Source organism: Lissotriton helveticus, chromosome 7 (genome assembly GCF_964261635.1).
Source record: "Lissotriton helveticus chromosome 7, aLisHel1.1, whole genome shotgun sequence".
In the NCBI taxonomy this organism is placed as follows: Eukaryota; Metazoa; Chordata; class Amphibia; order Caudata; family Salamandridae; genus Lissotriton; species Lissotriton helveticus.
The window spans coordinates 1,035,346,800-1,035,361,344 of NC_136068.1; positions in this window are offsets into that span (position 1 = coordinate 1,035,346,800).

A 14,545-nucleotide genomic window follows, 5' to 3' on the forward strand; every position below is an offset into this window, starting at 1 on the left:
TATAGTTAGGAATTAGCTTTTAAAAAACCTTTGAAATTCACTAAAAAAAACATAGGTTTCACAATCGTTATAGTTAGGAATTAGCATTTAAAAAACCTTTGAAATTCACTGAAAAAACCATAGGTTTCACACCAGTTATAGTTAGCTGAAGATTTTACTCCTACAAAACCATTGAAATTCCCATGTTATGGTTAGTTGGACTCACTATAACTCGCGCGCCCGCAATCCACTGCCGATGATGTCACATATTACATCATTCATGACATGGTCAGTGACATCACTGATGACATCACTGATGACATCTCAAATGACATCACTGATTACATCATCCATGTGCGCCAAGACGCCCTAGGGCATACGTTCGCGCTTAACAAATTGCAAAAATAAATAAACCTTTGATACACCCAGTGTTAAATACAAACTACCATTTCTGAAATTATTGACACACCAATACCCGTAACTACATACGCACTCACTGGTTCCTAGGTCTACACACACATCCACTCATTCACCCATACAATCACTCATACATACAGTCACTCATCAATAGAACACTATCATATCCACTCATACACCTATACAGACACTCACACGCTGACACTCATCCACAAAGTTACTCACACACCTAGTCAGTTATGCAAAGAATCAATCACACTCCCATTTCCTCAACTACACAGTTATACACACTAAACCTTACTTATTCAAACATATACTAACACATACTTACTCTCTTTTACAATCACTGATACAAGTACACATTGATCCATACAGTCACTTACGCAATCACAGGCTCTCATGTATAGTCATTTATATATGCCAACTCTCACATGCACTGTGTTTTACATATGTACTTACTTGGACATGGAGCACTGAGATAGCTATTCACTCATCAACACACCCATGCAGACAGTCAACCACCCATACAGCTCTTTCCACATGCACTGTTGAATCCATATACCAAGTTAATCAACTGCTCACACATATATGCACAGTCACACACCTCCCAGCCACCCACACACACACTCACCCTCACATACAAATACTTGGACAACCAATCAATAACCCATATAGCCACTCATATAGCTACTGATCAACACACGCAGCAGCTTACACAACAACAGACACAATGATGCACAATTTCAGACAGTTTAGTCACTAACCAATGCATTTAGTAAGACACATTTAATCACTCACTCATACAGTCAGTCACGCACCTACTAAATCCTTCATCCAGACACTCATACATCCACTCATTCTTCAAAATATAAAACATATATTTACTTTTCAGAAACACACATTCACTGGATGATGTCATCAGTGATGTCATTTGAGATGTCATCAGTGATGTCATCAGTGATGTCACTGACCATGTCATGAATGATGTAATATGTGACATCATCAGCAGTGGATTGCGGGCGCGCGAGTTATAGTGAGTCCAACTAACTATAACGCGGGAATTTCAATGGTTTTGTATGAGTAAAATATTCAGCTAACTATAACTGGTGTGAAACCTATGGTTTTTTCAGTGAATTTGAAAGGTTTTTTAAATGCTAATTCCTAACTATAACGAGTGAAACCTATGTTTTTTTCAGTGAATATATATATATATGACAAGGGAAGCGCTTGAAGGCCAGGAGCCAAGAAGAAGACTTTATTGTTCTGTTCTTTCATTTCTGGATACTGGCTTCACGAAGGAGATGGGTGCTCCATAAAATAAAGCCCTCACTAAGTCGACCTGTAGTCCTGCCCATTCATTCGGACCCACTACAAATAGGTAGCTTAATTTAAGGCATGTCAGTCAGAAAAACGTGTTCTGCAAATCATTTTAAAGTGATAAAAGTTTTCTTACGTGGAGACATATGCCATTAAACAATTCCTTCAAGCAGTCCACCACTTGACGCTGCAGAAAAACCTGCAGCTCAACTCCTCCAAGATACTTACCTGCGGATCACACTTTAATTACGACCCTTCCTTCTTAAGGCTTCAGGAATAACTTGAGTGATCAAGGCCTCCAACATCTCCCTCTGACCACAGGTTATTCCAGTGACCAGCTGTGTCTTCTGTTCAATGAAAATATGCTGATTATTTCCTCACTGGGGATGTTTGTGTGTCTATGTCTGTCAGTGTGTAGGGATTGGATTTTTTGTGTTTGCCAATAGCTTTGGCGTCATTTGACTTATCTTCACAAAACTTTCCACAGAAAGGTTAAGCCTTCTCAGCTCCTTCCTGCTCACAGGGGGATCCCATTTCCCTAAGCAGTTTTCCATTGGAAAATTTAACAGCAGGGCTAATAAGATTTTTTTTTCTTTCAAAATGCATTGGTGTTGGATACATAATAGACCTTTTTTCTTATCATATTTTAGCTATGCTGCTGGAGAGCGTGGCTACAAATCATTGCCAGAGTCGGCAAAGCCCATGCTGTACAGCATGAACAGAAGGCAAGGGCTAAAACAATGTACCTATTTGCTTGGTCAATGCTTGTTAGGTCTCAGCACAACAACCCTGTGACCTGAGCAAACCAGATAATCTCCCCATGTGTGAAAAAAAAAAATTACATTTGGCATAAAGATATATCACACCAAAAAAAGCATTTGTAAAGTGCAAAACTGTCACCCCTAGTGGTATCTGGCGCTGTGTCATCGTCGAAGAGCTAGGTCTTCAGGCTCTTTCTGAAATCTGGCAGCAAGGGAGCTGGAGGTGAAGGTTGTTCTAGGTCTTAGTAGCGATGTAGGAGAAGGAGCAGCCACTGCTGTGGCTGTGACAGATGCGGGAAGTGTGTGCAAGGGCGAGTGAAAAAGAGCACAGGTGTCTAGAAGGTTGGTGAAAGTTAAGTCAATGGTTGATGTAAGCAGGTCCTGGGTCGTGGAAGGCTTTGGAGGCATGCGTGAGGACCTTGAACTGACCTCTTTTCTGGATGGGGAGCCAGTGGAGGGCCGATGTGGGTTTGTTTGGGAGGTCCAAGATGAGTCCGACTGCAGCGTTCTGTATGGTCTTTTGAGGAGCTGGGTGGAAATGCCGGCGTTGCCATAGTCGAGGAGGCTAGTGGCGCATGCCTGAGTGACGGTCGTTTGAGTGTTGGGTGTTATCCATCTGAAGATTCTGCAGTGCACAGGCTATTAGACAAAGCGATGCTATTGTATTGGGACATCATCTGATAGTCCAGGACCCACACGCTGTGTAACTTCTCCAAAACAGAACGCAAACACAACATCTGACAATAGCCAGACTCACAGGATACGAGATGACACTTTTTCAGCCACACATTGAGATCCGACGATGCAACATTCTAAACCCAGCAACACTGTTACCACTTACCACTTACCTCTCCTGCTGAACAACTTCACGATTGTATTGACACAATTGATTTAATGACCAAACCCAGACCAGATTTACAAGATACGCCCCTTTCTGAGGCAGAGATGACACTTTTTGTTGATGGTTCTTGCATGAGACTACCCACTGGAGAACTGGCAGCAGCTTATGCCGTCACAAATGGTATAATCACTTTGGAAGCACACAAAATAGAGATACTGTCAGCACAGGCAGCCGAACTAGTAGCACTAACACGAGCATGTCACTTAGCAAAAGGAAAATCAGTTAACATCTACACTGACTCACAATACGCTTTCGGGGTTGTACACAACTTAGGCACATTATGGAGGGAGAGAGGATTCCTCACATCACATGGGTGCAAAATACAACATGCTGCCATCATAACTGCCCTCTTGGAGGCTAGCCAGTTACCAACAAAAATAGCGGTGCTGAAATGTAAAGCACACACAAAAGGAACAGATGAAATATCGCAGGGAAATGATTTTGCAGATAATGCAGCCAAACTGGCGGCGAACACAGAATTGAATACACTACACCGCCAATACGCAATGCGAGACCCCTTTTCTGACATCCAGGATGTCCAAAGTCACACCACACCACAGGAACTGCTAGAATGGAAAGAAAAAGGAGGGGTCCTTACAGACCAGGGTTGGATGACACCTGAGAGAGCAGTATGGCAACTACCGGATGCTATGGTTCAGGTTATAGTAAACACCATACATGGACCAGCGCATCTGGGAGAAAAAGCAATGTTAGATAGCATACAGAACATATGGCATAACAAACATTTGAGAGCTGCAGCCAAACACAAAGTGAAAACATGCATGATTTGTAACCAGTTCAACCCAGGTAAAGGCACGAAGGTGGAGCAGGGTGGATTTCAACCCCCTGACCATCCATTTGAAGCTCTCAGATGGACTATATTCAGATGGAGAGATGTAGAGGTTACAAGTATGTACTGGTGGTGGTGTGCGCGTTAACAAGGTGGACTGAAGCTTACCCCGTCCCTGACTATACCACCACGACGACTGCTAAGGTTCTAGTAAGAGAGTACTTCCCACGCTATGGGTTGCCAAGAGTCATATATTCAGACAATGGCCAACCTTTCTCTTCCGAGCTAATGAAACATGTCTCCCTTCTATTAGGATACACTTGGAAATTTCATTGCGTGAGACACCCCCAGGCAGCAGGATTGGTAGAAAGACACAATCAGGCTCTTAAAACTAAGTTAGCCAAAATTAAAGCAGAAAAAGGCGTAGATTGGATGACTGCCTTACCAGTAGCCCTGTTCTATATGCGAATGGTACCACGCTCCCGAATAGGATTAGCACCATTCGAGATGGTTTTTGGCAGACCACCAAACATGTGGGGAGTTCCTAGACCAAAATCTATTACTGATGTAGATAGCAGAATATAGACTGATTACCTGGCTTCCTTGATGTCTGCACTCTGTTCTTGTCGTTCACAGGTGGCTGCAGCCTTCCCAGACAAAACCAACCCCGAAGAACACCATCCGACCAGGGGATTGGGTCTCGGTCCGCAACTTCCAAAGGACAAATCCCCTCCAGCCCAGGTGGAAAGAGCCGAAGTTGGTACTCCTAACTACGCGAACTGCGGTGAAGGTCGAAGGCAGAAAAGGCTGGTTGCATGCCAGTCATTGTAAAAAGTACTTTGGAGAAATAGACTCCGTTGCCAGCGATATTGCCAAACCTAGTGACACTGTGACTGAACAGTCCTCATTGCCTTTGGAACAGACCCCACAACAGGAATATAAATCAAAGCTGAGGTCCGCCACCCGGATTCTGGCTGATTAAGTCCACGGACACAGGTCCAGTGGTGAAGTGGTCAGAGCATGGGGGCAGACTCAGACACCCTGACTATGTGGGAGAAAGAGAAAGTGAGGCGCCGAAAGAAGAGTGTTAAGAAGTTGCATAGCGGCCCTATCATATGTTTGATCACACTGTTTTTCTTGATAACAATCATGACGTGTCTCGGTTGGGTCCTCCACATTGCTTTCCCGCCAGCACCACATACCTCTCATGCACCTAACAACACTCAGGAGCACATGCACCACGACCTGCCCCCTCATGAGCAAGCCCATAGGCTAGCGCTCCGGAACAATACCTTTATACAGATGCTACACTATACGCATCAGGCCAGCAATATCACAGATTGCTGGATATGTGGCCGCCTCCTACCTCATCAGAAGGAGGGAGGAATGCCTCTCTTCCCCTTCCTGTTTTCTTATAATGGAACTTGCGAGGCCTGGTTCGCCCTAATAACAGCCGACAGGACTACCCCCACCTCCTGCCCTGATGGAAATAATTCATGCAAGAATGGGTGGCCTGGGGGGGACTTAAATAAGGTGCTTAATGCTGTCTGCTACCCAGATGAGGATGGAGATCCTCAGGCGACAGGTACGGTCCTAGAAAGCGAAGAATACAAGCAGGGGAACGTGACCATGTCCTACAGGATATTAAATACCAAACCTAAAAAGAATGCTGGGCCCCCTTCCATCTCGGTCTCAACAGTAAATGGGCACCTGTGCGTCCGGAAAAATGGCTCTGTCCCATTAGGACACAGTGACTGCCATACCACTGCCATACCACTGTGAGTTTTGAAGACAAGGGAAAATCATCATTTCTAGCATCTCGCCATACTTATTTCATCTGCGGGCAAACGGCCTATGTGCGGCTGCCCTTGAACTGGGGGGGAACGTGCTATATAGCATTTCTGCTACCTCCTGTCTTTGTGGCCCCATCCACTTACCACCGAGACCTCCTAGTGCCCCATGTTAGACATAAAAGAATGATCGATATCTCTGGGGTTAATCAAACGGAAACTACATTGGAACAATATACAGACTTCAACAAAGGATTCTTTTTCTTTATCGGCCCTGTGAAGAACAGCAAGCTCATACGCAAGTTGACAAGGACCTTAGAGGCTGTTGTAAATCAGATGACGTCTGCCCTGGGGAACTTGACTCAGGAACAATCTGCCATAAGATTGTTTGCTCTCCAAAACCGCCTTGTCCTTGACGTCATCCTGGCTGACAGAGGCGTAGCCTGTAGAATTATCGGCTCTAGCTGCTGTGTTTTCATCCCTGATAACTCTCCGTCTGTATATACGTCTATAACAAAATTACACAAGATAGCCGCCAGCCTACATCAAGAATCTGGCACTTGGACTTGGTCTGACTGGTTTTGGACAATAATATCATCCTGGGGATGGAAACTGCTGTCAGCAGCAGGCATAATATTCCTGGTAATAACTGGATGCTGCCTTTGCATCCAATTTGGACCTGCCCTGTGCGGGCTATGCGCTGCAAGCTGCATTCCTAAACCACATATCCAGCAGAAAGAAAACGAAATAATTATGCTACAGGAATGCATAGACAATCTCATGCAAATTGAGATATAAATACAGGTACACTCTGGGGCAAGGAGGGAATGAGGAAATAAAATTAACAATTGTGCCCCATCGTTTCCCTTCCCTGCCTGTTTGCCATTTTGATTCAGACAGCACCCATTTATGCATGTGTCATCCATTTTGTCTCCAGACCCACGAGCAAGACATCCTGCACCTGGCCCCCGTTCATTGACCACACAGTCTTGTGGTTCGGCCAATTCCGAGAACCAACGAGATAGTTCCTGTTTTAAGAGATAGTTCCTGTTCTTGACTCTAAGCCAGAGATAAACCCCCCCGGCTGAGGAAGGACCTTCAACTGAAAGGAGCACATTTCGACACATCACATGCACTCTCACGAGACACAAGACACGCCCATACCTTGACACATCTGGTTGGAAATTACTGCTTGTCACTTCTCTTTTTCTTCTACTTCTTTTTGCCTACTGCCTGAAACTGTATAAATATTCTGCTGTGTGAATAAAACATCAGACCACTCCTGAACCCGCTTGGTGAAGGAGCTCTCCCTTAACTCGAGTTATTGAATAAATCCCTCTTTACTCGAATACCACGGACTCCTCTCTTTACTTAAGCTAAAGTATTTAATAATATAGAAATTCTAAGATAAGGTAATATTAATTATTTACCACAGAAGGACAGGGATGTGGCAAGGTAAGTTGGTCTGGGCTGTGGGGTGTAGGTTTTAAGGGAGGGGGCTAGGGTTAGGGCTCAGGGCGGGGGCGAGCAAGGTAGGTTTTAAGGGAGGGGGCCGGTTTTAGGGCCAAGAGTGGGGGGCTGGGGTCAGGGTAGGTTTTAATGTAGGGGGCAGAGTTGTAGGGCTCAGGGCAGGGGGATGGGGTAGGTTTTAAGGTAGGGGCAGAGTTGTAGGGCTATCGGCAGGGAGGGAAGGGGCAGATTTTAGGGCTCAGGGCAGGGGAGTCTGGATAGTATAAGGTTTTAGGGGTGGGGTCGTTTTTAGGGCTCAGGGGGCGGGTTATAGGGCAGGAGCCAAGATTTTAGGACTCAAGGCGGAGGGGATAGGGGATGAACTTTACCACTCATCCCTTTACCAGGAAATTGCATGGTAAAGGTATGTGTGGTAAAGAAATGCATTGTTTAGACGCATTCGTTGTTGGGGCTGCATGGTAGAGGCATGCGTGGTTCAGCCATGCATACCTCTGTCATACAATCCCCCAACCCACATGCTTGTCACCCAACATTGTTCATATCAGCTAATAAGCTACACTCTAAACTCAGTCTACTAACCGCGCTCTTCAAAGTGGGAAGCTACGTAACTGACCATCCACAAAGTGCTTCGAGGGGCTCAGGTGTGTAAGGCTTCATACAAATACAATACAAAATAATTCTCAACACATAGTTCAGTTCAGTTCAGGTCAAATAACTTTATTCGATTCAAAAGAATCATAAAAGTTTACAAGAAAGTTTGTACATTCATTTTTAAAATACAAAAAGTTTTAGCAACAGTACACAAAAATTTATGTTGAGTTACATAAAATCAATAAAATAAATTCATAATTTATAACGTTTCCTAATTAAAAAAACAATTCTGATCAAACTGAGCACAGTGCTACAAATGGTAACGGTTGATAATGACCTCAGGTAATCAAAACCTTCTTGATAAGTACAGGGACGAATGTCCCTTAGAATGGGCTTAATAAAACGGGCGCTTGGGTCTTTCTAAAGTAAACAAAAAAGCATGAGATGCCTTCTGCTCTGATGGGCTGTGTTATTAAATGGACAGGGGGGAAGTTTCTCATACCATCCTCCCTGTTTTGGAAAAGCCACAAGAAAATGCAGTGTATTTAAACGAAATCTTGTCATTAAAAAGCGCAAATGAGCCTGAGTAGTAAAATACAAGTAAAATTGTTGCTGTTTTAAAGATACATATTCCACTGTATTACTAGCCTGACTACACAAACTTAAAACGGTATGATATGCATTCTTGATTATCGTCTTCATATTACATTGAATAGATTCCGGGTTTTCATAAAAATGTACAAGGCCTATCTTATAAAAAGTTTCCTTGATAGTGTAACCATGGAACCGCCATTGCATTGCCAAGGGTCATACAGTCTCTTAAAATACTTCTTGAAAATAACAGCTCTTCTGAGTTCCAGATTTCCCCCCTTAAAAGGAACGGGGAAACATGAATTCTGTCAATCACATAATCTAAACCCACCTCGGAATGACAGAATAAAGTAGAAGTACTACTGGGGATCAATAGGAGCAGTTTTAAAAATGTGTTTTCTAATATTTGAATCTGGGCACTTTTGTGGTATCCCCATACCCCTGCCCCATAGGGCAGGGGTATGGGGACATTTAGATTTATACAGTGTTTTCAGTTCAGCTATCGGCTTATGACCAAGTTTGCTGGCAAAGCGAAAGAGCCCCTCTATGGTTCTGCTAGTTTGTTGTAGCCGTGTTGTAATCAAGTGATCCCAGCTCAACTTATTATTAAAAAGATTGCCCAAATAAGTAACATTTGACACTTTGTCAATGCCTATGTCATTGACAGTGTACTTACGTGTTTTAGTTTTATTTGGACCACAAACCATGATAAATGATTTGCTAAAATTAACCTTGAGATCCAATCCTAACATGAACTCATTAAATGCATTTAGACATTTTTGTAGGCTGTTTGCTGTTAAAGTCATCAATACTGTATCGTCCGCATAAGACAATAAGGTACCTGTTTGCCTTCTATTCTTGGAAAATCACATTTTTGTTGTAATAAAAAATGTTCCAAACCTTTTGTATATATTAAAAATAGAAGGGGAGCCAATATGCATCCCTGGCGTACACCCTAAGTTAAGGGTATTGACTTGGTCTTTTCTCCTCTTGGACCATACCGGATGGCAACCGTAGTGGCTGCATGCAGTCTACACAACAAAGTAACAAGCGGTTCCTCAAATCCCATGGTGTCCATTAACGCCAACAGCTTCCCCCCCCCGCAAACTGTGTCGAAAGCACTGGACAAGTCCATGAAGGCCAGATGGATCGAAACTCCCCTGGCCTTCATGTACTTGTCCATAATCATAGACAGGTTGAGGCACTATTCAGTCATTCCCCTTCCTTTCCTGAAGCCATATTGGGTATTTACAATGATACCGGATGCATTGGCCCATATCTCCAGGCATGCCAGGATTACCCTCCTAAACAATTTACAAGAAGCATCTATTAGGGAAATCGGCCTATAGCATTTAGGGTCATTTTTGTTTCCCATTTTAAAAATTGGCACCACCACTGCTCCTTTCCATGATGATGGAATACGGCCCACAATTGCAGCTTTAAAAACATTAAGTAACAAAGGGGCCCACATTTGTGGGTTATTTTTGAATTAGTCCAAGGGCACACCATCTGGCCCTGGTGCTTTTAGGGGAATACCTTTTCTCAAAGCCTCCTCTACTTCACTCATGGAAAGTGATAAACTGAGCTGTTGTGCGGTCTGAAGGTTAAATGTTATGTCGTCCTCGCACTCATTTAAGGAAACACTCTCTGGATTAAATATATTGGAAAAGTGAGCCTCCCAAACCACCCCCATTATATTAGTATCCATGGTCCTCATTTCATTACTGAAAAGCGGGCGATTTAACACCTCCCAGAAACTCTTAGCATCCTTCAGAGCACTTGCTCTTTCCAGGTCATCCCAGGCCTGCTTTCTCAATTCGTCCTTTCTCTGTTAAATGACCTTTTTATACGTTTGTCTGGCTACTCTTATAATGTAACTGTCACATGGAACTATATATAGCGCCTTCTTCAATCTATTTTGCGCTGCAGAACACTCAGTATTAAACCATCCTATTGCAGGATGACTACCCTTTCTCACTGATCTAAGCAGGTTCTTAGCCTCCCCATCACAGATGCTTTCAAAACTGTATTATCACGTCTGGCTGTGATGTATCGGTTCGACATGTCATCACATGCGTTAAGTTAGTTTTAACGATAGACTTCTCAAAGTCCAGAGGATTGATCTTATCCCATTTTAGCCGTATCCCTTGGTTATGACTATATTTAATTAAACAATTTAAGGCTTTCCCCTTTCGCGCCACAGTGTGTAGGGATACAGTAAGAGGATTATGATCGCTAGCTGGATTAGGTTCGACCACAAAATCATCAACAAGGTGTGTGCACCTGCTAGAGATCAACATAAAATCAATTGTACTTACACGACCCCCCCCTGGAATGTTGGATATTGCACCGTTGGGGTACTAGCCAAGGTATCAATCATGCGTAAATCGTTAACTAAAATAATGGAATTTAATGCGTCACTCTGTATCGTATGTCTAAAATGAGTCAAAGATTGGTCATTAGTATCTACTATCCCACAGACCTTACTCCTACTATACTGACATAAGGTGCAGTTAAAATCTCCCACCCACATAATACACAAAGGGGAGACCTTCCCTGCTACCTTAACAATCTCCATATCGAAAGATTCAATAACGTCCGTATTCTGTGTATCAAAGATGTTGTAGTACCAATTGACTAATAATATGGGTACATTAATCAGGTTAAAACACAAGGTCAACTGGTACCATGGGGAGTCAATTACTTTTTCTATCCTTAGTGACTCATACTGTACCGAGGTTAGGGTCGCTAAGCCTTCCTTTGCCCTCTCAGCCAGTGATAGTTCAGCCTGTACAGTTAGTGGGTTATATCTGTCCAGAGAGAAATCATTCCTACTCCATGTTTCTTGTAGGCAAATAATATCAAAAGTTTTGACATACTGAACCCATACCTCATCCAATAGCCATCGTGAAATGCCTGCCACGTTCCAAGAAATTAAACGTAGGCTGCACCTATTGGGTTGGCTATTTTGCATATATAAAAAGTTGCCATCCCCACGTATTCAATGGTTGTTCAGCTTGCGTGGCAGTCAGATCTATCTGGGTAGCTTCTTTATTTCCCAGGCTTTTCTTATCGAACTGCTCCGGAAGGCTATGATTAAATAAGGGATCCACAAGTAATGTATAGTCTTTAACATTCCTACATAAATTGGGAATGATCTCTTCGATACATGAGCATTATTCTCTAGTACACTTGGCTGTAGTCAGTCTATATCTGTGAGACCGCTGAATGGCTCGAAGCGGTTTTCATGATACCATGGCTGAGACTGTGGGTTTTGTTTTGTCCTTAATTGGCACTCTTTTTCCCCTAAGTGAGGTTGCGATCTGGGTGGTCGGTAGAAGAAACCCAATGGTAGTATAGAAATCCTTGACTCATCTATAGGTTGATCAGCCATCCTATCTCTTATATATCTTACCAGGCCTGGTGGCCTAAAGGTCAGTACAATGCAGTCCCCCTCCAATGACTTATTAGTTGGCCCTACCCGCCTAACTCAACGTGCCATCCTAAGTTCAGAAAACAGGAGATTATTGTTTATACCTGTCTTTTCAGTTACAAGGTGTAGAGATTTGTTCCTCAAAGATAACCAGTCTTCTCTATCACCAGGCAGCAATGGAGGAACATTAGCTAAGACAGCAATGTAAGGTGTTGTTTGTGGGGGCAAATGTAAATTTGAACTACTAGTGTGCGGATAGCGTGGGTGGTGATCTACAAAGGGGCCTAGGCTTTGGGACCTTTCATCAGGAGTATTACACACTCTCATCACTTGATTAGTATTTTGAGGATTTATAGGCTGACAGTCACCTTGCGCAAAACCTCTTGTCAATGTTGGAGGAACAATAATTTGTGGACAGTTGTTTTCCAGGGTTCCCTTGATGGGACCCCTCTTGTATCATGGTTTTACTAGAGGATTCCAAGTTATAAACACTCCCACCATTTGCTCCTTTTACGATCTTGTTTGGCCTAGCTCTGTGATCTACAGACAGTGTGGAATCGCTGGGTAATTGGTTCTCTAAACATGATAGCCTGCTCTCAATGGCAGTCAGTTTTTGAGAAATAGGATTAAGATGAGCTGTAATTACAGTTTCCAGTTTAACCCAAAAACCCTCTTCCAAGTTATAACTCAGGGTCGGCTTAGGGACCGTCTCTACAGGGACTATAGCTTGATTTACCTGAGATGTGGGCTCCCTGTCCGCTTGATTGCTCCTACTCCACAAAGATTTAGGTATAAGATGACTTTGTTTGTGTATCTTAGTTGCTCCCTGTCCTTTCCTTTTTTATGGCAGCGGTGCGGAACTACACACATCTTTTGTTTTAGATTTCTGAGCCTTCATGATTACAGTTGGCTTGGCTAAAGTTACTTGAGAGTCAGTTTTCTCCGAAGCGTTAACAAACTCAGCACATGGTGAGGGCGACCTGCTTGTTCGTAATACTCCATCAGGCAGGCTTGTATATGAGCTTAAAGTACTGAGGGTATTGCGACTCAGTAATAGTTGAGAATCTAGGGACAGTCTGCGCTCAGTTAGGTCAATTTCATGTATGAGCGCAGATTCAGCCCTTAATAAAAAGGCATCCAATGTACCTACTACCCCTTGACCGACATTTTGGTTTTGTCATGTTTAACGTAGCCCCACTGCACAAAATAGTAGTAGCCAAGACAATATTCCAGTGATACCTTCAATAAACAATGCTATGGGACATTACAAGTCAAATTCAAACAATAGTGAATATTTTAGACAACCCAGTGTCTTTCAGCTTCTTGTACGAATTGGACAGGGCACAAGTCCTAAAAAAAGAAGTGGGGGGACTCTCCAAGGTAGGCGTGGTCACAGGAAGTGACATCACGACAGGAAGTGACATCACGACAGGAAGTGACATCACATGTAAGGCAGATCTATCATTTGCATATATTGCAAGATTTAACAATTGAAGCTGCTTGGTACTTAAGCCTGTGACTTAAGGTCCCTGTATGGAGGAATTAGCAGCCCAAATGTGGATGAAGTTTGGCGTACCACTACATTAGTCAAGCCATTAAGTGCTGTAAGTGAGGCATACTAAAACATGGGACCAATGACAAAAGTAGAATTAGTGTGTTGAAAAAAGCCGAAGAAAAGCACATACTAGAAACTACAATAGTGATTATCAAAACTATAAAATTTATTACGCTACCTAGAACACGACATTTACATTTATTAACAAGTATAATACACTGTGACCATGAGAGAAAAAAATGCAAGGTGCACACTTACAGTTAAAGCCTGATACTCTGTACATCTGTTATTTCAGACATTATGGGACATGTTATATTGCCACAGGATGTCTGGCCATGGAAAATGTGAGACAGCTTATATCATTGTAAGCTATCAATTAAAAAACAACCATGCGTCTGCATATCTTTTATTGTGCTGGGCTGTAGGATCGACCTTTCTAGATTGATTATCATCTGCATGACGATGAGCAATCAACCACCAGTTCACATATGGCACTGGATTCCAAAGAGGAAGAGGAGGACCCATGAGGTTTATGAACATTAATGATGAAAGGCGTCCGATACCAAGGCAGTTTCGTATGGGTGACATTACCAAGTTCATTTATTTATTTATTTAATTTCTTCTATAGCGCAGGAATCAATCCCGTAAGGGTATCTCCGCGCTTTGCCAGCTAAGAAGGTATTAGGTAGAGCAGCCTGGGTTTATGTGGGTGGAAATGCTTCTAGGAAAAGAAGGGTTTTTAATGCCTTTCTGAAGGACAAGTGATTATTGGTGGTTCTTAGGTCAATGGGAAGGTTGTTCCAAAGGGCAGGACCAACAGCAGAGAAGGCGCGGTCTCCATGCCTAGTCTTCTTTGTGTTGGGAGGTTTTAACAGGGCTTGGTTGCAGGAGCGAAGGGACCTGCTGGGCTGGTACAGTTCAAGAGACTGGACTAGATATTTAGGGCTTGC